At 39.8% G+C, this 25,517-nt stretch overlaps 1 long non-coding RNA gene across 1 annotated transcript in view; it reads left to right on the forward strand.

The window, feature by feature from the left end:
• Positions 1-7,145: 7,145 nt before the first annotated feature.
• The window catches only part of LOC135323342 (uncharacterized), a 252,870-nt gene continuing 234,498 nt past the window's right edge, over positions 7,146-25,517 (forward strand). Inside the window, exon 1 of the long non-coding RNA XR_010384809.1 lies at positions 7,146-7,257. This is a non-coding gene — a long non-coding RNA (uncharacterized LOC135323342). The remainder of the gene's footprint in view (positions 7,258-25,517) is intronic.

A 25,517-nucleotide genomic window follows, 5' to 3' on the forward strand; every position in this document is an offset into this window, starting at 1 on the left:
AGCTTTTTCATGCAAATAAATAGCAAGGGCCTTATCCTCTCTTCCTTTATTAGTTGGGCATGTCATGAATTTGAACAGAACATTTTGTTCTGTACTCTAATTACATGCGTTATCAGGAAAAATCTATTCCTTGCATACATATCATTAGAGGCAGCTCTGAGAGTGTGGGTCTATCACAGGGCTCGTCACGGCAGTTCATCGTAATGTTGACAGTTTAATCTTTTTGTTTCATACAAGATTAAAAGTCGCTTGATATCCATTTCTTTATAGCTCGGACAGTGAATCCAATCGCACTCAATGCGTATCTAACTACTGTCTCTCTCGTGAAGATGGACTCCATTTTCCCAAATATACTAGGCAATTATCTCCCGTTATGGGGAAAATACTCTGTTGATGAGAAAACCCAAGAAAACTGATTTTCTAAAAAGTAACATTTACTCACAACTAGTGACTGAACAAGAGGAATCAACGATATCCTTTCCCTTCTGACGAACAGACAAACCACACTAGTCACCACCTTTTTGGCTGCTTGAAGACGTGGTTCTCTTGGGTCATTTGGTTTATTGGCTGTCGAAACGTGATGGCTACCTTTGAAATGAAATGACTTTTCAAAGTCCTTTATTGGATCTCAGGATATGTCAGTAAAAGAAAGAAAAAATAAACAGAATGTGGACACAAAGAAAAACGACCTTCATTCAAAAACTGTTTATTAAAATGATAGTACAATGCACTTTGTCCATGAGGTGGTGAGTCACAAATAAGAAATATGGGAACCTGTAGAGCTGTTGAAATTTAAATTATGTGGTAGCTTTCCAGCAGAAACGCAACAGTAATTTAGAGTTCGGCTCTCCTGGCTGATTTATGTTTCAGTAAACAAATGAAAGGACTTTCTTGACTGTGGTGCCAGCCACAGGAAAAGATCCACATGGATTGAAAAGAATGTCAGGGAATTGATGTCGTTTATTCCTCTTGTTTAATATTCTTACATATTTCATCCACACTTATATTTATTTATATTGAAGACCAAATTAATATGAATGAGAGTCAGCATGTCCCATCAGAATATTCTGAAACACTGCACGTTAGAATAGTTGGCAAATGGAGCTTCAGAATGAGGAAGCACTTTTCAACTCTGTGCAGTCCTGCAAAATTTCTGGTTTAATTTCTGAACCATGTCTTGAGTGTTATTTCACCACTGAGATGATTTTCCAGCAAGTGCCTAGTACTGTGCAAATGAGGACATGCTTTGTTACTCAATAAAAATGAGTAGAGTGGTTTTGAATAGAAGTGAAAGTCTTGAAGAGTGAGTGGTCTTAAATTTTGGAGTAAGTGCCTCTTGAGCTTTTTTTGACAGGAGCAGCAGAGAACATCCCCGCTGTGTGTTCAGGGTGTCCCTCTTGCCTTGTCCTCCCTGAAATGAGAGGAGCCATTGTCACTTCCTCATTCTCACCAATGTCACAGCAGTCACTTTAGGAAATAGGAGATGCTGGGAAGCTTTCCTTGGAGTCCTAGGCCTTGTGACTCAAAGGCTCAGAGGCGGATAATGAGGCAGTAGGGTCAGGGATAGGGTCAGGTGATGTAAAGGTTGGGTATCGTCATTTGGTTGTCTTTGCCCAGGGAAACCTGAAGAATTGATGGTGGGAGGCAGTCCCACTTGCCCTTCTCAGTGCAGGTGATCAGTTCAGCTACTGGCTGTCATTGCCTGCCTTGGGGGTGATTTTTTATGGTTTTCTTTTGCTTCCTATGTTGTTACTCGTGCTTCTGGGTGTATGGTCAAGCAGTCAAACCTAGAAGGTTTCTAAGAGGCTCTTAAAGATGTTCACTTTCTGTCTCCTCAGCTTTTCTCTTCTTTAACCAAGGTGAGGCTGTGTATCTAATTCATTCTCATAGAGGCACTTTGGGAAAGAGTCTGTGGGTCGTTTGATGCTATTCATGCTAGTTATACTCACTGTTCTTAAAGCTCAACTTGTTGGAAGCTTTTTTTTTTTGAATTCCAGAGACTTGCCCTGGGAAGAAATATGTTAGTTAATCAATAGCCACTTTCATCCCTTCTCCCCTACTCTGATGTTAGTCAGCAGTTGCAACAAGGTAATCACAAAAACTGAAATGCTCCATCATATCCACTCCTCAGATTGAAGCCATAAAGTAAATGAGTTGTGATGGAATAATGATCAGAGAGTAAGAGTACGTTTCAGGAAAGAATATTTCTTGACCTTTTCTAAACAGCGAGTATCTTCTCAACCCTAGAGGAGAGGTATAATTTATTTTTTTATAGTGTGAAAATATCTAAGGACGTTAAGAAGAAATCAAATACACAGGTAGAGGGAATATGAGAAGAGATTAAGACTGCAATTTAAATTGTCCCTTAAAGGTTGCAGACTTCGTTTCCTTATGAGTTACAAAAAATCCATTCAATTTAAGCATGGCAGCTACTTGTGAGATAGCAAAGACTTATATTTGTAATGTAGTGACTGTCTAACGATTAATAAGTGATATTTAGTTATGCATTAACAGTTGCTACTTTGGGCTTTTTGCACTTGACAGATCAGATAAATTATACTTTATATGTATATATATATATTTTTAATGTAAATGGGAGTAATATAAATATATCATGTTAATTTTAGATAAACATACACATTTGTATATAAATATAAATAAATAACCTTATACCTTTTACATGAAAATGTGCACCTATGTTTATATATATACACATACTTAATGAAAGTATCCTTTTTGCAGATGCTGTTCCTTTGGTAAATACTGTTAAATGGTATCTTCTAAACTGTGAATAATATATGTGCCCAATTGCCTTTCTGCATAAATGTAATTAAAAAAGAGAATGAGTCAAAGGTATGCTTCCAGCTTCTAGTTGATTTTCATAGATATTTGGTAATGATAAACTGAGCAACCAAGTATCTGAATAAACTGATGTAAATTTTCATACCATGAGCCAAATTATAGCTCTAGTTAAACAGAAGCTAAATAGACAGCTAGTATGCTTTTAACCTGAAACATAGCCTCAGTAGTGCTTATAATTACAATATTTTAGGGTTTTTTGGCGGTGGGGAGAAGAGTGCGTATGTGGTATGGAATTTTTACAAATATTCTTCTGTTCAGTAACATCATAGAAAGAAGTTTTAGCTTTGTAATTCGTCTCACTTGAGCCTGGGGAAGCCTATTTTCATCACTTGATTCCCAGGGAGGCCTGGGAACATTTCCACAGCCCAAGCACAAGATAAGGATATATTTTGCAAATTCAGTGCAAACTAGATAACGAAAATCCTACACCTCGTGGAACTTATTTTCTAGTAGGAGAACGTATATGACATATTATATGAATTTATATATGAAATTATATGGCATATAATTATTCATAATAGTTTCTTATGATCCATATATTTCTGTGTTATCAGTTATGTCTCCTTTTTCATTTCTGATTTTATAGATTTGAGTTTTCTCTTCTTTTTCTTAGTCTAGCTAAAGGTTTGTCATTTTTATCTTTTCAAAAAATCAGCTCTTAGTGTCATTGATATTTTTAGGCTGATTTTTTAAGCCTCTGTTTCATTTATTTCTGCTCTGATTGTTGATATTTCCTTCCTTCTGCAGACTTAGGGTTTAATATTTTCTTTTGTTTCTAGTTCTTTGAGATGTAAAGGTTAATTTGTTTATTTGAAATCTTTTTTTTTTTTCCTTCTTTTTTTTTGTTGGAGGGAGGTAGTTAAGTTTATTTATTTTTTTAAATGGATGTACTGGGTGTTGAACCCAAGACCTCGGACCTTGTGCATGCTAAGCACACACTCTGCCGCTGAGCTATACCCTCCCTCTTCTTTTTTCTTAACGTAGGCATTTATTACTACAAATGAGTCTCTTAGAACTGCTTTTGCTGCATCCTGTATGTTTTGGTATGGTGTGTTTTCATTTTCATCTGTCTCGATCTATTTTTGATTTTTAAAAACATTTTATTGACCTTTTGGTTGTTCAGGAGCATTTTGTTTAATCTCCACATAATTTTGAATTGTCTAGCTTTCTTCTTGCAGTTGATTTCTAGTTTCATACCATTGTGGGTGGAAACAATGACTGATATGATTTCAGTCTTCTTAAATTTATTAAGACTAGTTTTGCAGTCTAATATATGATCTATTCTAGAGCAAATGTATTCTGCTGCTGTTGTATGTAACATTCTATATATGCCTTTTTGGTCCTTCTGGTCTAACATGTAGTTTAAGTCCAGTGTTTCGCTACTGATTTTCTGTAGGGATGATCTATCCATTGTTGAAAGCAGGGTACTGAGGTATTTTACTATTACCATATTGCTGTCTATTTCTCCCTTCAAGCCTGTTAATATTTGCTTTATGTATTTAGGAGGTCCAATGATGGGTCAAATATATTGAAAATTGTTGTATTTTCTTGATAAATTGACCCCTTTAGATAATGATGTAATGACCTTCTTTGTCTCTTGTTATAGTTTTTGGCTTAAACTCTGTTTTGTCTGATATAAGTATAGATACCCCTGCTCTCTTTTGGTTTTCATTTGCATGGGATATCTCTTTCCATTCCTTCTCTTTAAGCTTATGTAAGTTCTTAAAACTGGAGTCTCTTATAGCCAGCATATAGTTGGGTCTTGCTTTTTTATTTATTTATTTATTTTTTCCTAATCCATTTGGCTACTCTGTCTTTGATTAGAGAACTTAATCCATTTATATTTAAAGTAATTACTAACAAAATAGGTTTACTATTGCCATTTTAAAAATAGTGTTCTGGCTGTTTTGTAGTTCCTTTGTTTCTTTATTCTTCACTTGCTCTCTTCCTTTTTGAGTTGATTCTCTGTAGTGATCTGTTTTGATTCCTTTTTTCTTTATCTTTTGTGTACTTACTGTAGATTTTTGCTTTGTGGTTACCATGAGGCTTACATAAAACACCTTATAGTTAAAACAGCCTATTTTCAGCTAATAACTTAACTTTGAATGCATAGAAATCCTCTACATTTTTTACATTCCTCCCTTGCACATTTTATGTTTTTGATGTCACCATTCACATCTTTTTACTTTGTCTATCCATTAATAGATTATTGTAATTGTAGTTTTGTTTAATACTTCCCCTCCATTCCCAGACTTTAATATCTTTATATTACAATGATAAGTGATTTATCCACCCCTATTACAACATTAGAGTATTCTGAATTTAACTCTATGCTTACCTTTACCAGTGAGTCTTAGCGGGAAGCCCCATTCAGCAACACCAGCATACATCTTATTTGCCTGGGTCACTTAGCCACCTCTAGCTGCACTGGAGTCTGAAGAAGTACGTTAATGTTAGCCAGGGACATAATATTGTTGCCTGCACAAAATCAGAATGTTAGGACAAAGGGGAGGCAGTAAACAATGTCTACCATCCTATTAAAATGCTGCTCTCATCGTTCAAATGGTTCAGTCTGGAAGTAAACCAGGTTGTTGATGCTCATGGACACATCTGTGTGGTTCTTTACTTTTCCTTCTTTATTTTAAGTACAGCCACAGAGAGAGTAGGTCCTTCACAGAGATTTTACATGATTGCCTTTATCTTTTCATGGCCTGTTTCCCTTATAAAACTGATGCAGTTATTTAGCAGGAAAGGCTTTCCCAGCATGTCATATTGGAGCATGGCATTATTGGCCCACTACCTGGTAGAGTTGCATTGAGATTTCTGTCTTCCAGAGATGGAAATGAATTGTCAGTGAGCCATCCATACTCTAATTTCTCTAGGACTTTTTGGTCATTTCTAGACATCTTAGAGGGCATAACCCATGTGTAAAATAGAAAAAGGCAAAGTTAACTGAACCAGACTTGTCCTCGTCAGATATATTATCCACAAGAAGACCAGAGTAACAACTGAAAAATGTACCTCTGATCATGTCATTACCAGATGTCATGGTAGTTTTTTGCATCCCCTCCCCTCTGAATGAAAATAATACTCTAACTCCTTAGCATGACATTTAATGACCTCCATAATTTGATCTCTTCCTACTTCGCCACCAACTAGTACTCACACTTGCCCTTTAGCCTCAAGTAGCATGAAATTGCCTGCCTGTCCTTGTCTCTATCATACTGTTTCCCTCTACTTTGCCTTTATTCTTGCTGTGACCTCTTTCAGGAGTGTCCACCCCCCACTTCCTCACCTAACTACCTCTTACTCATCCTTTAAGTCCGTGGTTCTCAACTGGAGTAATCCTCCCCCATACCCAGCCAACGGTCATTAGGGAATGTCTGGAGACATTTATGGTCATCCCAGCTGAGGAGACAGTACTCCTGCCTCTAGTGGGTGGAGGCCAGGGATGCTGCTAAATATGCTGGAATTCACGGAACAGCTCCCTACAGCATAGAGTTATCCAGCCCAGAATGTCAGTAGTACCGAGGTCAAGACAAGATTCTTAAAATGTTGGATCCTCCAGAAATAAAAACCTTTTTCTGAACTTCCCAAGTGTCTCAGAAACCTCCCTTAACGTTGCCATAAAACTATTGAGACTTAAGAACCTTATACTTCGGTGATTAAGAACTTAGAGTTAGAGCTCTGATATTGAGTTCAATTTTACCACTCTGTGTCCACTGGCAGGTTACTGAGCCTCAGTTTCCTTACCTACAAAAATTGGTGTCTAATTCACAGGGTTATGGTGAGAATGAGTGAGATAATGTATGTACAGTGCTTAGCACGGTGCTCAGTACTCAGTGTAGAGTCCCTGCTTTTGCTCCTCTTATGGTCATTACTGTGCTTACTTATTTATTACTCTATTTTTAGGATTAGAGATAGATTTACCAAGACACAGTGGTGCTTAAACTTTAGGGCCCTTCATTTTGCTTGGGGCCGTTTCAATGCCTGTACCTTATTCTGTATTCAAGATTCTACATTATTTTCTTGAAGACCACCCCTCCCCCAGGCTTCCTCTTCCCAAAGTATAAGCTGCAGGCCATAGAGAATTTAGACTTTGCCTCTGGTGTCTAGTATAAAGCCTTGATATTGGGACACAGTAAATATTCAGCTGTGGCAATAATTGTAAGCAAGTTGCCAACCAGCCTGGGGAGAAATGGGCTTATCCATTGTTGTCTGGTTTTTAAAAAACTTTTCAGGCTTAAGCTCACATTGCTGCCCCTCTCCCTTGCTGTCAGGGTCCTCTAGAAGGCATTGCACCCTATCATTCAGTAATCAATAGTATCCCTCTCATTTTGTTCTCTCTTTTCAGTTGAAGATTCACTGTTGTCACAAGGACAATGAGGAAAGAAAGTAAGTGCTATTCCTGATTGTTTACTGAAGAGAATTCTGATGTAACTGCAAGAGCAAAGCCCTGTTTCCATGGGGACTGTCTAGGTCTCAGAAATGTTTGTTAGCACAAACCTCAAGTTATTATGGTATTTTCTATACAGTTATCTGACTTGCATAGCTTGTACCTTCTCAACCTCAGCTGACTGCAGCATCCCACCCTGCAATTTCAGTAATAAATACTTGTGTTAAGTGTCTGTGACTGGCTTATAGCCTTCCAGTGTCAAGGTTGGTATGACAGAAAGAAAGAGATAGACAGGTCACTGAGGAAAAAAAACCCATGTTGGCTGAGTAATTCCAAAGTCTGAGCTGGCATTGAAAACTATGTTTGGCATTGGAATTCTGACCACAGGCAAGTCCAGTGACAGACACCTAATAAAAATGTGAAGTTAATAATAGAAAAAGGATTGCAAGAAAATTAAACTCTTGAGGTAGCAAGACGCAAATAAGAATGAGAAATAGTAATGCAAATATCAAACTTTTCTCACAATACAGCTGATTGTTCAAGGAGGATACCTTATAGTTTTTCTTCCCTTAAATTTTGTATCTAATCATTATCTTATAGCATAGATCTTTCAGACTAGAAATCACACAGGTCTTCATTGAGAAATTGTAAGCAAAATCTTATCCTTGACTGATTTCCATCAGAAACTGCTATTTTCATCAGTCTTTATTCTCTAATATTAGGATGTAGGCCCGGGAGGGAACAGCCACATTTAATCATTTTGACCTAAGAAAAAGTAGAAGATGAAGCAAAAAAGAAATGTTTCATTATTAGAGAAGCTCTTACCTGCTTGCTTGTGAGCCTCAATTTCCTTATCTGTAAAATGAGATGAATTAATACTCACCCATGAGATTGTTGCAGAGTATAAATGAGGTGAGGCATGGGAGAGATCTGTATCATGGTACTTTCTCCTCAGAGACTCTTTTCCATGGACCCATTGCTTTAATGAGCCATAAGGACATGCCAGTGGTTTCCACATTGATGGCTCCAGCCCAGACCTCTTTACTAAGCTCTAGGTTCAACATTCTGTGCTCTCAGAACATCCCCATTTGGCCTTCTGCAGGGCACCTTCAGTGCACACCAGCATACTGAAATCACCATCTTTCCTCCAACACCTGGTCCTTTCCTAATATTCTTCAACTCATAAATGGCATCAACATTTATAGGAACAAACCAGAAAACTAAATGTTAATCTTCCCATCTTTAGTGACTTAATTCTTCTGAGTATATAAAGCGTTCTGAATGTGGTCCCAGGTTTCCTTACTGCTATGAAGATGGGAATATAAAAGAAAAGCAGAGATTATTTTTTTACAGAATACAGGTTCTTTAATAAAGTACTCTGTATCTGAAGCAGTTTAGCACCTAGAGTTATATACTATTCCCTGATCTGCTAACCTGCTGCTAGGGAACTAGTACATAGGCAAACAGTGCTGTGAAAAGGAGATTCTGTATGTGAATTAGACATTATTTTGTTTATTTTAGAGTCCTTAAAAAGGCAAAGGAAAATCAATAGACTTTAGAAGAACAAAACAGGAGAAGAAGAAATCAGGAAGAAAGAGTTGAAATGCTATTTTCTTGCCTCCAAACACACATTACATTTATCAAAGGAAATAATATGCCTGTTACAAAGGTTTGTTACTGCCTTTTAATTTCTATTCAATAACATCACTCAAGTAGCACTATGCAGCTGTTTGGAGAACATGAAACTAGCTTGAGAGAATGTTCAGTTGTGTTTACAACTTGATTTTATTTCTCATAGGAATATATTTCAGTATTCACACTTGCTACTGATCTCTGATTTAGGATTTCTGTTAGAATTCTAACTTTTAAAAAAAGTGGTGTATAGAATTATATAATTTAAGGCTCAGTGGGATATTTAGGATTATCTAGTTCATCACCTTCGTTTTTGAAAGAAACTGGGGTGCAGCGAGGTTAAGACTTATCCAGAGTTATCTATAGAAGGCCAGAACTGAATCTAGAACCTAGACTTTGTGAATTCCTTCCCTCTGGGATTAGTATTCTCTATTTTAGTTTAAACATTTTTAACAAAAGAATTCTCTCACTTAAAGTCCACTGAGGAATTTGTTTTGTGAAATTCTTTTTAATGCTTCAGGATGCTCTGATCATAGTAAAAAATAAACAAAATTGATACAAAAACAAGGAAATAAGTGTTGTCTCTTGACCATTTCATTTCCATGTTGTTCTCTCTCCATTTTCTCTGAATGCCCTCTGCATCTACCTTTCTGAACCTTCCCATGACCTTTATTCTTTTACCAATTGCTGTAGACTTATCGCTAATAGCCTTTTGAATTCATTACCAAAATAATCTAAACCTATTATTAGAACATTTATATCCTCACTTGTCTACATCTAAACATTAAACTTTCATTTAAAGTTGAATCTAATGAAATACATTTTAAACCTCTTGGTAACTGGCTTCTTAACCATCTTTTTTAAGGAGTTGAATTAATTATTAAAATAACAGATTATTTGCCTTCAGATAAACTGCTTGGTTGGTTTTTAAAGCCAATTTATATGGGTAGACAGCCTGCTGTTTCCTGCATATTAGAATTCAGAATACACAAATAGATCTCAGCTTTGGTTAGCTTCAATGCAGATCTCACATAATATGATAGGACTCTCAAATCCGGTGTTCCCACGTGAAATCCACATGTGAGGTGTGTGTGATTATCTCACACAGTAGCACAAGATCTCACAGATTAGCAATGCTGTCTTAATTGGGAAGTACCAGGTACTGTACAGTGATACGTAAAAGAGGACAAATGCAAATTTTTCCAGGTTAAACAGAATTTTTAACTCCACCACCCCCATATATAAGCAAAATCAGGCAAATATATACCAAAGCAGGCCTGGGAATATTAGTACAAGTTCATCCTGATGTTTCTGACTTGACTGAAGTTTCTCTCAGTGGCCTGGAAGTTAGAGGTCTCCGCTTGCAAAGGAGCACTTGGCCTCTGGTCACTCTGGTTGGTTTAGAAGTAAACATTTGAATTAATCAGAGCTTCTGAGTATCAATACTTTTACCAGAACTATTGGAAGGGAGATTCTTTCTTAGTATGAGAAAAATACAGTTTTTCTCTAGTATGCACATACACAATTTACATATCTTTTAATTTATAATTATATAAGTCTCACAAAGAACTTTAAATGAAATAGCCCATTCTTTCATCAGATATGCAACTGATAAAATATTATGCTGGTCAAGATGTCTTTCAGTGCTAACAGTCATTGGTTTTAGGTCTCTCCCCTAATTTTTATTTTTTTAGGGGATCAAATCTGTAATTGCTTTGGCCTTTATATTGTAAAATATAAAGTAGGTAGTGTTATATACAGACCATTTTAAGTTGCTTATTGACTCAATTATTTCCTAAAACTCCTCTCCCCTTTTGTGGTATGAAAGAACAACAAGGCTGGGGTTTGCCTCAGTGGTTTATTTCTTGGCTCCCCTGTATTTGAATTTCTTTTTTCCAACCCATACAGCCAAAACTCAGGGCAAAAATGAAATCATGTCACGTAGGGGTTAGATAAAATTATGACCTCCACCACTGGCATTTTAGAAATTCAAACACAGTCATGTGTCCCAAGTGACTTCACACCCATGACTGAATAGCAATGAGAAGACTGTATGTGTATTTCCATATTTATAACATCAGTGAATCACTTTTTCTTGAGTTTATTCTTTTTTGCATTGCATCCATTCTTCCCTATTCCTGATATACTAATACCTGAGTTCCTAAGAGGAGTCACTCCTCCTGCTTTTGTTATTTCTTCATATTATTTGTCACATGACCCAGGCTTGACCAACCACTGCATTGCACTGGAACTTACCAGAGGCTTTAAGATTTATATTCCAGAACTTTTATCAGAATAATAGAGTTATTAGAAAGGAGGAGTCTTCTTTCATCCATTGGACTTGAAGCTGGGCAGATGTCAGCCTGGAGCAGTTGGCTCCTGAAGCACACAGTGTTGGCTTCCCCATAGTCCCTGAGCTCTCACTATTTCCATGCTATTAGACCCAATGGCGTCCACCTGCAAGCCACTATATCTCTTTCCCCAAAGGCTTTTTCTGGCCATGGCAGCCAGTCCGCTCAGCTGGCGTATTTATAGGACAGTCTTCAAGTGCCAGAAAATTTATGCTCCCAGAGCAACTTTCCATCAGCGACTGACGGGAGTTGGTGAATCAAAACCCCAGGTCCCCCTTCCTTTGCTTGACAAATCTCTGAAGTATGGACTTGAATTATCAATGTTGAGCTATTATTTGTTACTTACCTTTGCATGGATATAAATGTGTGTATTTACACATATGTACAAGGGCTTATTCGTGAGGAATCCTAGTGGAATCATGTGTGGGAAGTGTTACCTTGTATTCCGTGTGTGAATGGGCTGGGTAATCTGTTACAGGGCTCCGTGGGAGCTGGTTCAAGGTGATGCCCGCTTTCAAGGGCGGGCACGGTTTTCCACATCCTGGGATTGAGTGATTTTTGTGTGTTTGCAGATGCCTCAACTGGGATTCTAACTTATTTGAGAAATCTTTTTACCATATGAATAATGCCCCAAGGCTCTAAAAGAGAAAAACATGCGCACTTTGACACTAAAATTTATGGGTTTCCGTACAAAACATTACAATGGGGAATTTTTAAAAATTAATTTGTATTCAAGGCAGCACAACGTGGAGTATTTGAGGCATTTAAGAATTTTAAATATGAGGGAATGTGCTGAATGGGGAAGCTGTTCATTTGAAATAGCGTGTCAGAGTCTAGAACAGGTGGGGAAACTCGACTTTTTTTTCTTTTTAATGAAGAAAACGTTGCAAAATTGCATTTTGCTTTGCCCACACAGGAGCACTAAGAAACCAAAACAGCAGCCTTCACCTCAGCTAAAGAGCTCTGAATATGTAACACTGCAGTCACTTCCGCACATTCAACGCAAGCCACCATGCGTGTTTGTAAACAGCTAAAAGACTGAGCTAATCTTAAGCAATACACAAATGAGCCATCTTGGAGAATGCCAGTCGCCTGCAAATAACTTTCTAAAATTGCTCTCCAGCACTAATTGAAATCATAAATCCTCATCACATTCAAAGCCCAACCACTATATTGCATTAGCTCACTACAGGTCTTAATCTTCTTCTTCTCGGGCACTTTCTTGCTGTATCCTTCTTCCTCTTGGAATAGCTACATTTATTATTACAGTTCAGACACCTTGTGATATCCCTGCCAGAGAGCTATATAGCATCTCTGTATGTGTGCCAATACGAGGGCATGCTAAATAGGAACACCTACCCCATTCCCATTGGAACGAGGTCAGAAAATGTCAGGGAAATATATTTTCATTCATTTCATCGCAGATACCTGTAGATAACATAGATTGAAAGAATATTTAAATTCTGTTTTGTTAAGACAGGCTACTTCTGTTATATAGTGGAGCAGGTAGGAGGTTATGGTTGCCTCTCGACAGTTTGCCAGATGAGAAAAATGGCTTTGCTGACCATCTGACAGCTTTATTCTTGTGGCTCTGGCAGAAAAATAGGCAAAAAAGATTGCAGAGGCGGCTGAGTGGAATACAACACCACAGTTCAGAAAAATATTAACTGGTTGTAAAATGAGTGGGAGGATATAGTAAAGGAGCTGGCATTTCAGTTATATAAAATCACTTATTACAACATTTTTATAGCCAAATTATGCTCCTTTTCTGTGCTGTATCTTTGGGTCTGTTGCCCGGAATAGATGGTAAAGAATCCTTCCACAAGGCACGGAATGTTTATATGGAAGCAGAGAGAAGGAGCAGCTATGAATCATTTTATGGCTGAATTATGCTCCTGATCCCAAGGAAGACCCCCTGGCAGTTTAGGTCTGATTTTATAGTAGGCCCTGTGCTTTTACAGAGCTATTCCAGCCCCATTTATCTGCCTGCACAACCCCTCCTGGGCCGTCTAATGGACACCTGTAATTAATGTGGAATGCTCTGATGCTGGAATTGAGACAAGTCTATTTGAGGCCTTAAAAGCTGAGACAACAGTGTAGACGGCAAGTTTTCTGTTCCTGGAAGCAGAAAAGACAGACAATAAAGTATTTTCTTAGATGACAGCCCACCTGGGAAAGTCATCCTCACTCCATCTCTTTTAGCCAGCCTCCCTCATTAAACACAGAAGAGAAAGTGTCCTCTCAGCCCTCTTGTAAGGAGTAATGAGGATGTGGACATTCCCTTAAGAAAGCTCTTCTTTGGCATAAAAGCTGAAGAACACAGACCATGTAGGCTTTGCAACAATCCATCATATAGAAACAAGAAGTATTAAATGTGTTTGTTCAAAGAAAAAAAATCAGGAATGAAATATTGGGGAAAACACTGGCTGATACAGAGTTAAGTAGTTAAGTAGGTCTTCATCCTGTGGGACTTCTCAGGGCTTCTAATACCCTAACATGCATTTCAGATCTTCAAGAAAGGAATATATCCATTTCTGATATTTATTTTACCATAGGCCTCTTTATTTTATGGCAGCTTGCTTGTGGTCAGTGTTCCTTAGAGCACTCTTAAGAAATAATGCCCTTCTTTAACTAGGATTCTTTTATACAAAGAGAAATGATGTTCCTTTAAATGTCAGGCAGGTTTAAATACTCACCTCTTCAAAATTGTTTTGGAATTCCCCATTCTCCCCATTCATCATAGAATAGTGATCAATGCCTTTACTAATTTATTTATTTGCATTCAAGTGACAGTTGGTCTCATCCCATATTTTCTCCCTTTACTTAGCTTTCCTTGCCTCTCACACTCTAGCCAAATTTCTTTCTTGCTGTTCTACATATACACTTTGTATCTCTCATCTCTGTATCCTTGAACACCATACTTTGTCTTTCTGAAACAAGCTGTCTTCTTACTTCTACCTATTTGGGACCTAGCCGTTTATCCAGAATCATGCCAAGTGCCGCTTCCCATGAACCCTTCTTCATTTTTGCTGTTGGGAACCAGTCTTTCCTGCTTTAGTGTTTCTGTTGCATTTGCTGTGGACTTCTGCTCTGACTGACATCAGCCTTCCCATGTCTGGTTGTTTACTAATTTCCATGAGTTCTTTTGCTTGCATGTGAGTTCCTTGAGGGCTGGGATGATGTCTTATTCATCTTTGGGCACAGAGCCTGTTTCATTGTCAAAAAAGAATCTAGGTCAAGCTCAAATGAGATATGCTACCCCTGGACCCCATTTTAACTGGCCTTTTTCTTCAGCTTTCCTGCAATGTTTTTGAAATGTCCAGGCCACAGGGTGATGGCAGGTTCCACCTAAGAGCTGGCCTAAGGCCACCCTCACAAGTCTGCATGGACTATGCTGTGCTCCAGTGATACCCTGTCTGTTTCAGAACTCTGTCCTTGACACGGTGCTCCTGGCTGGGAGACAAGATTTCTTGGGCCTTTCTACTTTACCTACAGAATCACTGTAGATTTACACTTACAAGGCTGAGCCTGCAGGGTTGAGGGAGGCAGTTGAATTCACAGGAGGTCTAATGGACCCCTCTGTCTCAGATCTAGCAAGCACACATGTGCACAGCTGTGTCTTGATCATGATGCTGTCTCTAGCTCTTCCCTCACTCACAGTTTTGAAGCCCCTTCCCAGCACCCTCATGATGACACTTTTCTTAGGTGGTTTTGTTCCCTGAGGCTTCATCACTGAGTACTAGCTTAGTTCCACGCTCTGCAAATTGAGACAATTTTCAGCTTCACATTTAGTTTCTTTGCCCGCCTTGGGCTCTGGGAACCCCAGCCTAGGTCAGAGGCCTGTGCCTTCACACTTGATCAGGACACACCTGCAGTGATGTCACCTCATTCCAGGAAGCAGTAGAGTAGGGATTGAAGAGTAAACCTGAGTTCTGGATGCAAGGTATCTGGGTTCATATCCTGGTCCCAACACTAAATAGCTGTGAATTTGGGCAGATTAACCTTTGTGACCTTAGTTTACTTAGCTTTGAGATAAGATAATAGTAATCCTATTGTACAGGGGTTTTGTGAGAATTAGAGAAAGTGACACATGTGAGGCCCCTGGCACAATGCCTGGCATGTTGTAAATGCTCAAAAATGGTAGGTTTTGTTTTTATTTTAGAATACAATGGAAGGACTAACTTAAAGCTGGGGGAGCCCCTGGGCAACATGTTTAATAGTCGCACTGTCCTTCTCTGTGAAATGGGTGTGTTCATCATCAGTCGTTGTGTAACAGACTACCGCAAACACACATTTACTGTCTCAGTTTCCCTGGGTCGAGTCCAGGCACAGCTTAGCTGGATCCTCTGCAAGGCTGTGATCAAGATGTCAGCCCCAGCTGGGTTCTCCCTGGAGGTTCCAGGGGGAGCTTTCACTCCCAGCCTCCCTCAGGCTGTTGGCAGAACTCATTTCCCAGTGGCTGTGGGACTCGTGGCCGTTTGCTTCTTCTTCAAAGCCAATAATAGAAAGAGAGAGAGACTCCAACAAGATTACACTTGTGTAATTTTGTGATCACTTGTGATATACACGTCCCATCTGCTTTGCTGTGTAACTAGTTCGAAGCAAGTCAAAGGCCCCAAACAAATGCATAAGTATGGCGGCCTTCTTAGTGCCTGTCCTCCACAAGGGGATGGTACCCAGAGACACGGTCTCATGGGTTGTGGTGAGGATTAAATGAATTAACAAACATAAAGTGTCTGGCACTTGGTCAGTGTTCAATAAGGGTTTTCTGTTTCTAATCAGGCCTGTGAGTGGAAGAGGAAGTTGAGTTGCAATGAATGAATGAATGAATGAATGGGGCTACATGCAGGATTCATAACTGGGTAGATTGTTCCCAAGCAAGCTCTGTGCATGGCTGATTTCCCCAGTGGTTTCAGATCAGCAGCTGTGAGCGCTGCCGTGGGTGGTGTTGAATGTCAACTGTAGGTGGGTATTACTTGCCTTAGTCATGTGTAACTAATTTAAAGCACACTGTATTTTCAGGCAAGTGTCTGTAATTGCCACTTTTGCTAATTGTGAGAATGACTTGTTTGCCATCTTCCCTCACAACTCTGAGAAAGTGATTCAGGAATCGAGGAGGGGGTTTGAATGAATTGTCTTCCTCCTGTGTGAGGTACCAAAGTACTGGTCTGGCACCACAGGTTGACTTGTAGGCAAAGTTCAGACAATGATAGAGCTAGGAATCAGCTCAGAAATACTGTGGCCAGGCACAGGATCCCTGGTCCACAGACACAAAGTACAAAGAATGAATTTCCTCTTTTCAACCCAGTGCCTCTTCCATGCTTTGTGCTCATCCAGCTTTGTGCTGGATGCTCAGGGTACAGAGGGAAAGAAACTTAGAAAAAATCCATGCTTGTGGAACTTTTCATGTACATTCCCCAGATTCTTTGACACACCTTCCATTAAGGGGGAAGGGGAATTTATGTCTCCTCTTTGAATCTGGGCTCCATGACTGTTGACAAATAGACTATGGCAGAAATGATGCTGTGCCAGTTTCCAGTCTCAGACCTTGTGAAATGTGCAGCCTCCACTCCCTGTCTCTTGGGATGCTTGCTCTTGAAATCCAGTCACCATGCCACCATGGAGAAGCCCTGTGCAGATGAAATAATGGCCAGCATCACCTGCCAGTCATGGGATTCAGCCATCTCAGATGTGTATCCTTCAGCACCAGGAGAGCTGATACCATGTGGAACAAGAGTGAACTGTCCCCATCAACTCCTGCCCAAATTGCAGATTCATGAGAAAAACTGTGGCTCTGGTGTTTCGAGTCACTAAATTTGGAGGTGGCTTATTATCTAGCAATAAATAGCTGGGCCAATGCCCTTGCAGTCTGGAAGAGACAGACACTGATCAAAGACTAAAGCTGGCAGTGTCTGTCTATACGATGTGATCATTGCTCTGCAGGCTAAGAATATTTGTGAGACATTCAAACAAGGAGCCTCTGACTTAAGTTATACAAACAGGGAGGGCTTCTCTGAAGAAGTGATGCTTAAGCTGAGATTGAAAGGTGTTAACTGGATGATACTGGGGCAAGAAACAGCTGTGCAAAGTCCTCATGGTATGCAAGAGTATGAGATATCTGAAGAAGGGAAAGAAGGCCAGGGTGGATGGAAGAGACATGGGGGGAGCAATGCAAGGGGCCACAGACAGCATGGCAGCATCCAGATGTTAGAGTGGGCCTGTCCCTGTGCTCAGCGATGCTCTGAGTTCTCATGTGGGAGCAGTATGAAACCATGGGGCTCACAGGCATGTGCCGGATGAGTGGGAAAGAAAGTAGGGGAGCTTGACAGGGATTTGGTGTAACCTGCCCATCTTACCTGCAAATGCAACCCACAGTGAGTGACCACACTGCTGGCACCAGGTGGAAGGGTCTTGATTCAGTAAGGAGTTAACTGTTTCCTGGCAGAATAAAGCCTGAAAGACTTTTTCTTAAGAGTTCTAACTCCTTTTCCAAAGTGCATTTCTCAGCTGACCTAATTCAGTAGCAGTGTCTATAGGAGTTTTTAATAGATTCACAGGGGCGAGTGTTTCACAGACCGCTCTCTATTTTTACATGTTTACAGTGAAGAAATTATTCCTTCCAGCTAAGCATACATGCTGGCATTTTGGCCTGCTTTCTCTCCTCTTGCCTTCCGTGTAGATGAGAAAACATAGAGCAGAGGCCCTGACATACATTCATTCATGTGTGTGAGGAGAGTTGCTTCCACTGTATAAAGTCCTCCAACTTTTTTGATTGTCCCTTATTTTTCAGGCAGCAACTCCTGCCTTAACCCTCAGATTCACCCCTTCCTTCCTTTCCATGCCCACAGTATGTCCACATCCCTTCACACCTCAGTCTCAGCTTCAAGTAAACAGCAAATTTTTTGAACACCTGTTGTGTACCAGACACTAAGTGCAGGAAGGAAGACTAGTGTAACCTGACCAGCACAGTGGCTCTCAACCGTAGCAGCATCTTAGAATTATTAGAGGGGTGGAGGAGAGAGGAGGTGGGGAGCATTAAAATATGTCAATGCCTTGGACCTATGCCCAGAGAAGGGGAGGTCACAAATAAGGCAGAGGAGTAGGCCAGAATGATCCATGTGGTAATCAGCCAGACTCAGAGACAGTGGTACAAAATCATGCTTGTCCTAGTACACATACAGATGGTTACTTGTAGAAGGTAGATAGATAGATAGATAGATAGATAGATAGATAGATAGATAGATAGATAGATAGATAGATAGATAGACAGACAGACAGACAGACAAATAGATAGATAGATAGATGTATATATACTCACATTTATCCCCTTGCGCTGTCAGCTAAGAGGACCTAGAAGCAATGGTAGTTCAGTAGCAGGCAGCATACCTAGACCCAGATCTTGATGTCTAATACCATTCTCCAGGAAAAGGAACCAGAAATCCTTAGACAAATGGCTGATTTTAGGACTGGCATAGGAAATATACAGGATGATCCTGGAGCATCTTGTGCTAGAAAGTAAGGAAGTGCACAAAAATGAAACACCCAAAACCTCCACAATGATGAGGGTCTGTCAAAGCAGCGCTGAAAGAGTTCCCAGCAGCCAAAGCTAAGACAAAATGAGCAAGAAAAGAAGTAAAGTAGTACTGGATTATAACCCAGAGTATAAAATAAATATCCATGTGTCCGTACTGGCATATGTAAATGACTGAATAAACAGATAAATGGGGAGAAGAGAGAAATGAGGGAACGCTCCTCTGCAGAAGAATTCCACGTAATTTATGTATGCACTCTGCCCTCAGGGAGGTGGAACATAACTCCCAATTTCTTAAGTGTGGACTGTGCATAGTGACTTGTTTCCAAAGAGTATTTACAGTATGGACTGGGGAAAGAGTAACTTTACAGTGAAGAAACTTGACAAAGTAGTATCTCAGACAGCCAGTTGTTCAAGATTGACGTCAACAGTAAGTCTTACTGACAGTACATACTGTTGATGTGATATAATGCAAATAGCACTTTACCTCTGTAATCTTACTCCTAAAAAGCCAAAACTTCAGACTAATCGTGAGAAAAAACAATCAGACAAATCCCAACTGAGGGCCATTCTACCAAATACCTCACCAGTACTCCTTGCAACTGTCAAGTCATCAAAAACAAGGGAAGTCTGAGAAACTGTCACAGCCTAGAGGAGCCTAAGGAGACATGGCATACCATTTAAAGTGTTGTCCTGGATCCTGGATGGGATCCTAGAACAGGAAAAGGACAATGGGTAAGAAATAAGGAAATCTGAAAAAAGCTTGAGATTTAGTTAATGGTAATGTATTGATAGTAGATCATCTATTGTGGCAAATGTACTGTAATAATATGTTAATAGGGGAAACTGTGTGTGGAGTACATGGGAAATCTCTGTACTGTCTGCTTAGTTTTTCTAAAAATTAAAAAGCCTTCTGAGATTAAAAGTAATTTAAAAAATTAAAATCTATTTCATAGTACTTTGGTCAGCCCCATATTGCTTGTCTTCCAATCAACTAAATAGACTGTAAGTTCCTTAAAGATGAGGGAATCTTCTTTCCTTTTTTATTATGTTAGCATATACTGCAAGGTCCCACACACAGTAAGTAAGCAACTATGTTTATTAAATTTATTGCAATGGCCTGATAATGTATAATTTTAAAGTAACATATTTCTTTAATAAAATTGAGGCAGATTTAGTTTAAGCAAAAAGAAGTACATTAAAACCACTTGTGATTAAATGATCTGTAAGATCACTGTTAATGTTTTGATAGTCTAGATATTCCCTATTTTCCACTATAATATTAGACCATGCATCACCTAAAATTTTGAAACCTGTTTCACTAATGGTCTGTTATGAACTTTTTTGCATTCCATAAATAATCTTCTTAAAACATAAGATGAGAACTTTTAATACCTGAATAATGTTTAATTGCTAAATATGCTCAAGAACATAGGGAAGGAAGGAAAGAGGCAGGGTAAAGGACAGGGAAGAGTAGGAGCAGTTGTGGCTGGTAACAGTGGCTGTAGCATTGGATGTCAGGTGTGATGGGAGTTTGACAGGAAGTGGGAAAACTAGTTCTCCTTGCTCCTCTAAATTCACATTTCTGCAAACAAAAGGACCTAGAGGGGTAATTTCAATGTTTCTCCTTTTCCACTGCAAATGAGAAGGACAGATATTCACCAGTAAGTTGAACAGCATCTTCAGTGCCATCTTATTTCTTCATCTCATTAGATAGATATTCCAAGGCTCAGAAGTGGGTTGTCAGACATTGAAGAGCACAGTTGTGTCTTTGAAGAGCCCCATCTTTTTCAGCTTGAAGCCACTTTCTGGCCCATTTGTAAAATGGTAGAGTTTTTCCAGGAAAAAAAACAAATTAAGAGGATGATGGTTTCCTCTCCTGTCTGTGACATACACTAAAGCACAGAGTGACCAGCAGGATACTGGAGTTGACCCCACGTTGCAAATCCTCCATTAATTTCTACCTCGCCACCTCCAAAAAAAAAGTCAAGTTCCACAATGCCCAGGCAGACTTTCCACAGAACAAATGTGAGCTATACTAAGTAATCTTGCCTAGGTTATAGTTAGGGAAGTGTTTATATTTCTTCTTTAATCAATTATCTGGAAGCAGAAAAAGAAAGGCTTTATAAAAACTGGTTGCTGGGTCCCAAATTCTGCGATATCCCTTTGGGACATTTGGAAGCAAAACTGAAGGGAAAACTTTATCTGAGTAGGTTGCTGTGAGTGGAGACTTATTTTTGGCTAGCCTAACAAGGACATTTAGAAACAATGAGTGTGTACATGGGGAGTGAGGGAGACTGGCACGGAAGTGTGGGACTAGCGTGGATTTGGGGTTTTGAATAGCACGTGGGTGACTGCTGACATTTGAGAACTTTTCTCTGGGGTGGATTACAGATGTAGGAATTAAACATGTAGGCATTTGAGTTGGCATTTAGTAATGCCAAATCAACAACTCATTCAATTTGGTGGAAAAAAAAAATCCAAGAGTTGATCAGTACTTTTGAGAAAGATACTGGAGAAGTATTCCTGGGTCTTAGGGAATATATATGGCCATTGAAAACCAACCTTTTTGAAGTGCTAGAACTTCAAAATGATGGGGGTTTTGCTGTAGAGAAAATTTTAAGATCCTGTGAGTCTTATCTTGAAATCCATCCCAGGAAAGTTAGTTGGAGAAATAATTTAAGGCCCTTCTTGAAAGTTATTTTAACTCTTGAGAGATTGGCTGTCGCTAAGATACATTCCAGGGAAGAGGTATCAGGTTTAGGTTCAAATCCTCACTTTGTTACTACTTTGATAGGCAACAACAGCAAAACACAGGCAATTGCATGTCACTGTGGTAAGTGCTGGTGATGTGGGAACAGAAATTTTGGGTCCAAATCCTTGCTCCCCAACTTGTTTTAGCTGTGTGACCACAAGCAATTCAGAGAACTTTTCTGAACTTCAGCTTCTTCCTCTTCTGTGAAAAAAGGATCCCGATAATAAATCCAAGACTTACAACCTCTACCATGTTATCCTATGAAACGAGGAAGATGCCAAAGTCTGTTGTAGAGGATGTAATTACAATATGAAATGCTGGCACAGACCCCAAATTGGTGTTGCTGTGTGGTTCTAGTTCTGATTGAGGAAGCTTAAGGGACTTAAAAATGTATCATTTAATAATGAGTTGCTTTTGGTTGTTATTGTTATTCACACAAAGCCAGACTGACTCTATCCCTAGAGCAAAAAGGAAAAGCTTTGTCTGTTGCATTATCCCATGTTGGAGGAGGTCATCCAGAGGATGTGACCATTGGTTGACCTGTGAACTGGACCCAGACAGTCAGGGACTCCTCCCCACCTCCTCTGTCCTTGGAATGTTCCTTTTCCCTGTTGTTCCCACAGTGGGAAATGTTCAAGGATGTAGCCTCAAGACAGTAAGGTGCTGAAACCATCTGGACTAATATGTGACTGGTCCAGTTAAGGTCTCTGTATAAACTTCTAAGATTTGATGGATTGGTACAGAGATCTCCTTGTCTTGTGGTCATTCAAGAAAAGCTTCATTAATAAGTTCCCTTGTTTTTTAAAACCTGCCACCTACCAATCTGGAGTGGTCTGCCTCTTTCTTTGATCTCTCCTTGCCCTCCGCCTAGTGGGGTCAGTTTGCTAACCAACACCCAACCAAAGTGCCAACAGTGTTCAAAAATGGAAATGGTTTCCAATGAAGGCTTGAGTGGGCCAAGCACTATGTTTACATAGGAGAAGTTGTGTGTGGTCACATTAAGCAAGTCTTGAATTCCAGACAGTGCAGTGAAATGCCTGGGCCAGTATTCCAGTTGCCTGAGGGCTAGAGAGGGAGAATCTTCCCCATACCTCTCTCTCTGTGAATAAACTATGAGGTTCTTACCGAGAAGGCAGCATCGACTGGGCCAGACCCCACATCAGTGACACGAAGAGGAGATCAAGGGTTCCCACAACCAGGGCTCCCAGGACACAGGTTCTAGGAATCGCTCCGTTTTGGATTGTCACTTAAATCTTTTTAATTTACACACTCTTGCCTTGTATCTCCCACTAATAAAATATAAGCTCCTTGAAGACAGGCATGTGACTTGTTCATTAGCAAGAAAGCATGTGGCAAATGAGGATATAATACTTGATTTAGAGTTAGAAAAAACAAGTTCAAATCTCATCTCTAAACCATGAGATTCCCCAGACTCATTAGCTGTATCACTTTAGGCAGGAAGCTCTTACACCCCTCTGAACCTTATTTTCTGCTTATGGATCATGGGAATTATTGTGGTCTCCAACAGGATAATTTACTTTTGTTTAAATTTACTTAGTATTTGCATTATGTGCTGGAATAGGTATGCTTGGTGCTTTATATGTATTCATTCCTGAAGACTCGGTGAGGTGCAGTAGTATTATTTCATTTTGCAAGTAAAGTCATTTGCTGTTTTATAGAAACGTTAGAATGCCCTGGGGCTCAGTCCTTGTTTGTTCTCTGCTCTTTTCTACTTAAACTTAGTCCCTAAGTGATGTCATCTGCCCTTATGGCTTTATTTATTTATTTTTTATTGAAGTATATCCTATTTACAATGTTGTGTCAATTTCTGGTGTACAGCATAATATTTCAGTCATACATACACATACATATATTCATTTCATATTCTTTTTCATTATAGGTTACTACAAGATATTGAATATATTTCCCTATGCTATACAGAAGAAACTTGTTGTATATCTACTTTATATATAGTAATTAGTATCTGCAAATCTTGAACTCCCAGTTTATCCCTTCTCACTCCCTTTCTCCCCTGGTAACCATAAGTTTGTTTTCTATGTCTGTGAATCTGTTTCTGTTTTGTAAATAAGTTCATTTGTGTCTTTTTTTTTTAGATTCCACATATGAGTGATTTCATATGGTATTTTTCTTTCTCTTTCTGGCTTACTTCACTTAGAATGATGAACTCCAGGTCCATCTATGTTGCTCCAAATCCTTATGGCTTTACAACACCATCTAGGGCTCCTAGGACCCACATACCCAACTGCCCACTCAATATCTGATAGGTATCTGAACATAACCTAAGCTGAGCCCTGATAATCCCTCTAAATGTGCTCCTCTTCTAGTTACACCTTCCCGGTAAATGTTCACTCATTCTTTAAATTGCTCAGGCCAAAAACCTTGGCGTCATCCTTAAATCCTCTCTTAGTCTGACCTCCCACATCCAATCCATCAAAAAGTCCTGTCAGCTCTAACTCTGGAACCCTCTTGCCAGGGCTTCTACTACTATCCTTTGTCCATGCCACCATCATCTCTTACCTGGATTTATTGAAAGAGCTTCCTGACTGATCTCCCTACTTCTGACCTTGACCCATGATGGTCTGTTCTCAACACAGCAGCCAGGGAGATGTTGCTGGGAGGTGATTAGATGATGTGTCCCCTCTGCTCTGCACCCCCAATGGCTGCCTGTCTCATCAGAGTAAACTCCAAGTTTTCACGTGACCAGGAGGTGACCTGACCTGCTGCCTCCTCATGGCGCCTCCAGCTCCATCTCCTGCAGCCTCGCCCTCCTTGATCCTTCTCCAGCTGTCTTGCAGCCTCGCTGTTTCTCCAACACACCAGGCACATTTCCCCCTCAGATCCTTTGTGCTTACGGCTCCCTGTGCCTGGAATTCTCTGCTCCCCTACATCTGTGTAGCTCCTTCCCTCACTTCCTTCAGACTCATCTCACACATTCACCCCTTTCTAGAACACCAACCCTAAAACATCCCACTGCACTTCCAATCCCCTCCCTGATTTGGCTTTCCCCTAAAATAGTGCATATTTCCTTTGTAATAGTCTTTGTCTTGCCCTCTAGGACAAGAACTCAACAAGAGCCAATGTGCCCAGAACTATCTGTGACAGTAGGTGCTCACTACATATTTTTGGAATCAGGGAAAAAGGAAACCAAACCTCACAGAGATTAAGAAACTGCCCCCACTTGAAAAGGTCTAAGAAGGCAATAGTATTTGCAATCTCAGGCTTCAGTTCTCTCAGAGATGGGGAAAGGCAGGACTCAAGTCTCCCTGGCTTTGGTCCACTCATTTCTGAAAGCCCCTGAAGTGCTGTTCTTGCCAAAAAAGTGTTTTCTGGAACTCGGCAAGGGTGCCTGAGTGAGTGACACCCGCCAGGGTGCCTGATGCATAGCAAGCTGACACTCCTAACCCCTGGCGTTCCAGATTCATAGCCCTTGACATGACCTGACAGCTTCTACTGCCTTCAGTTCTAAATTTGTATGATCTTAGCATAATTAGCCCAGTTTTTGCCATTCCACAACTGCTAAGTATGCAGTGGCTGTGGTGTGTTGTGGCGCCTCTTGGAAGCAGATGACATATCATGAAATATTTATTAAAAAAACAAGTGCCGGCTTTCTTAATTATTGCCACTGCCTGCTTTCCCCTCAAAGTCCAGGAGAGGTGAGTCTGTGTATGACAGAATGGCTTGAATATGATAATTTCCTTTGATCTTTCATTTTCTTCCCATGCATTGGGGTACATTTTATGGCTTCTTTGAAAAGCTTGACTCAATCTCACTGGCTGCTTGTTTATCTTCCCCAATCTGCAGTGCCTTTTGTTTTATCATTTACATTTCTCAGGCTATTTCAGATGAATAAATATTGCCCCAACTGCTCTAGTTTAATAAAACTAGTATTGCTCATTTACTCTCTGTGCCAGAATTAGCCAGAAAATATGCACTAGGGTTGTTTCCTGTTTTTGTGTATTAATATTAAAA

The sequence above is a fragment of the Camelus dromedarius genome, chromosome 17 (assembly GCF_036321535.1).
Source record: "Camelus dromedarius isolate mCamDro1 chromosome 17, mCamDro1.pat, whole genome shotgun sequence".
In the NCBI taxonomy this organism is placed as follows: Eukaryota; Metazoa; Chordata; class Mammalia; order Artiodactyla; family Camelidae; genus Camelus; species Camelus dromedarius.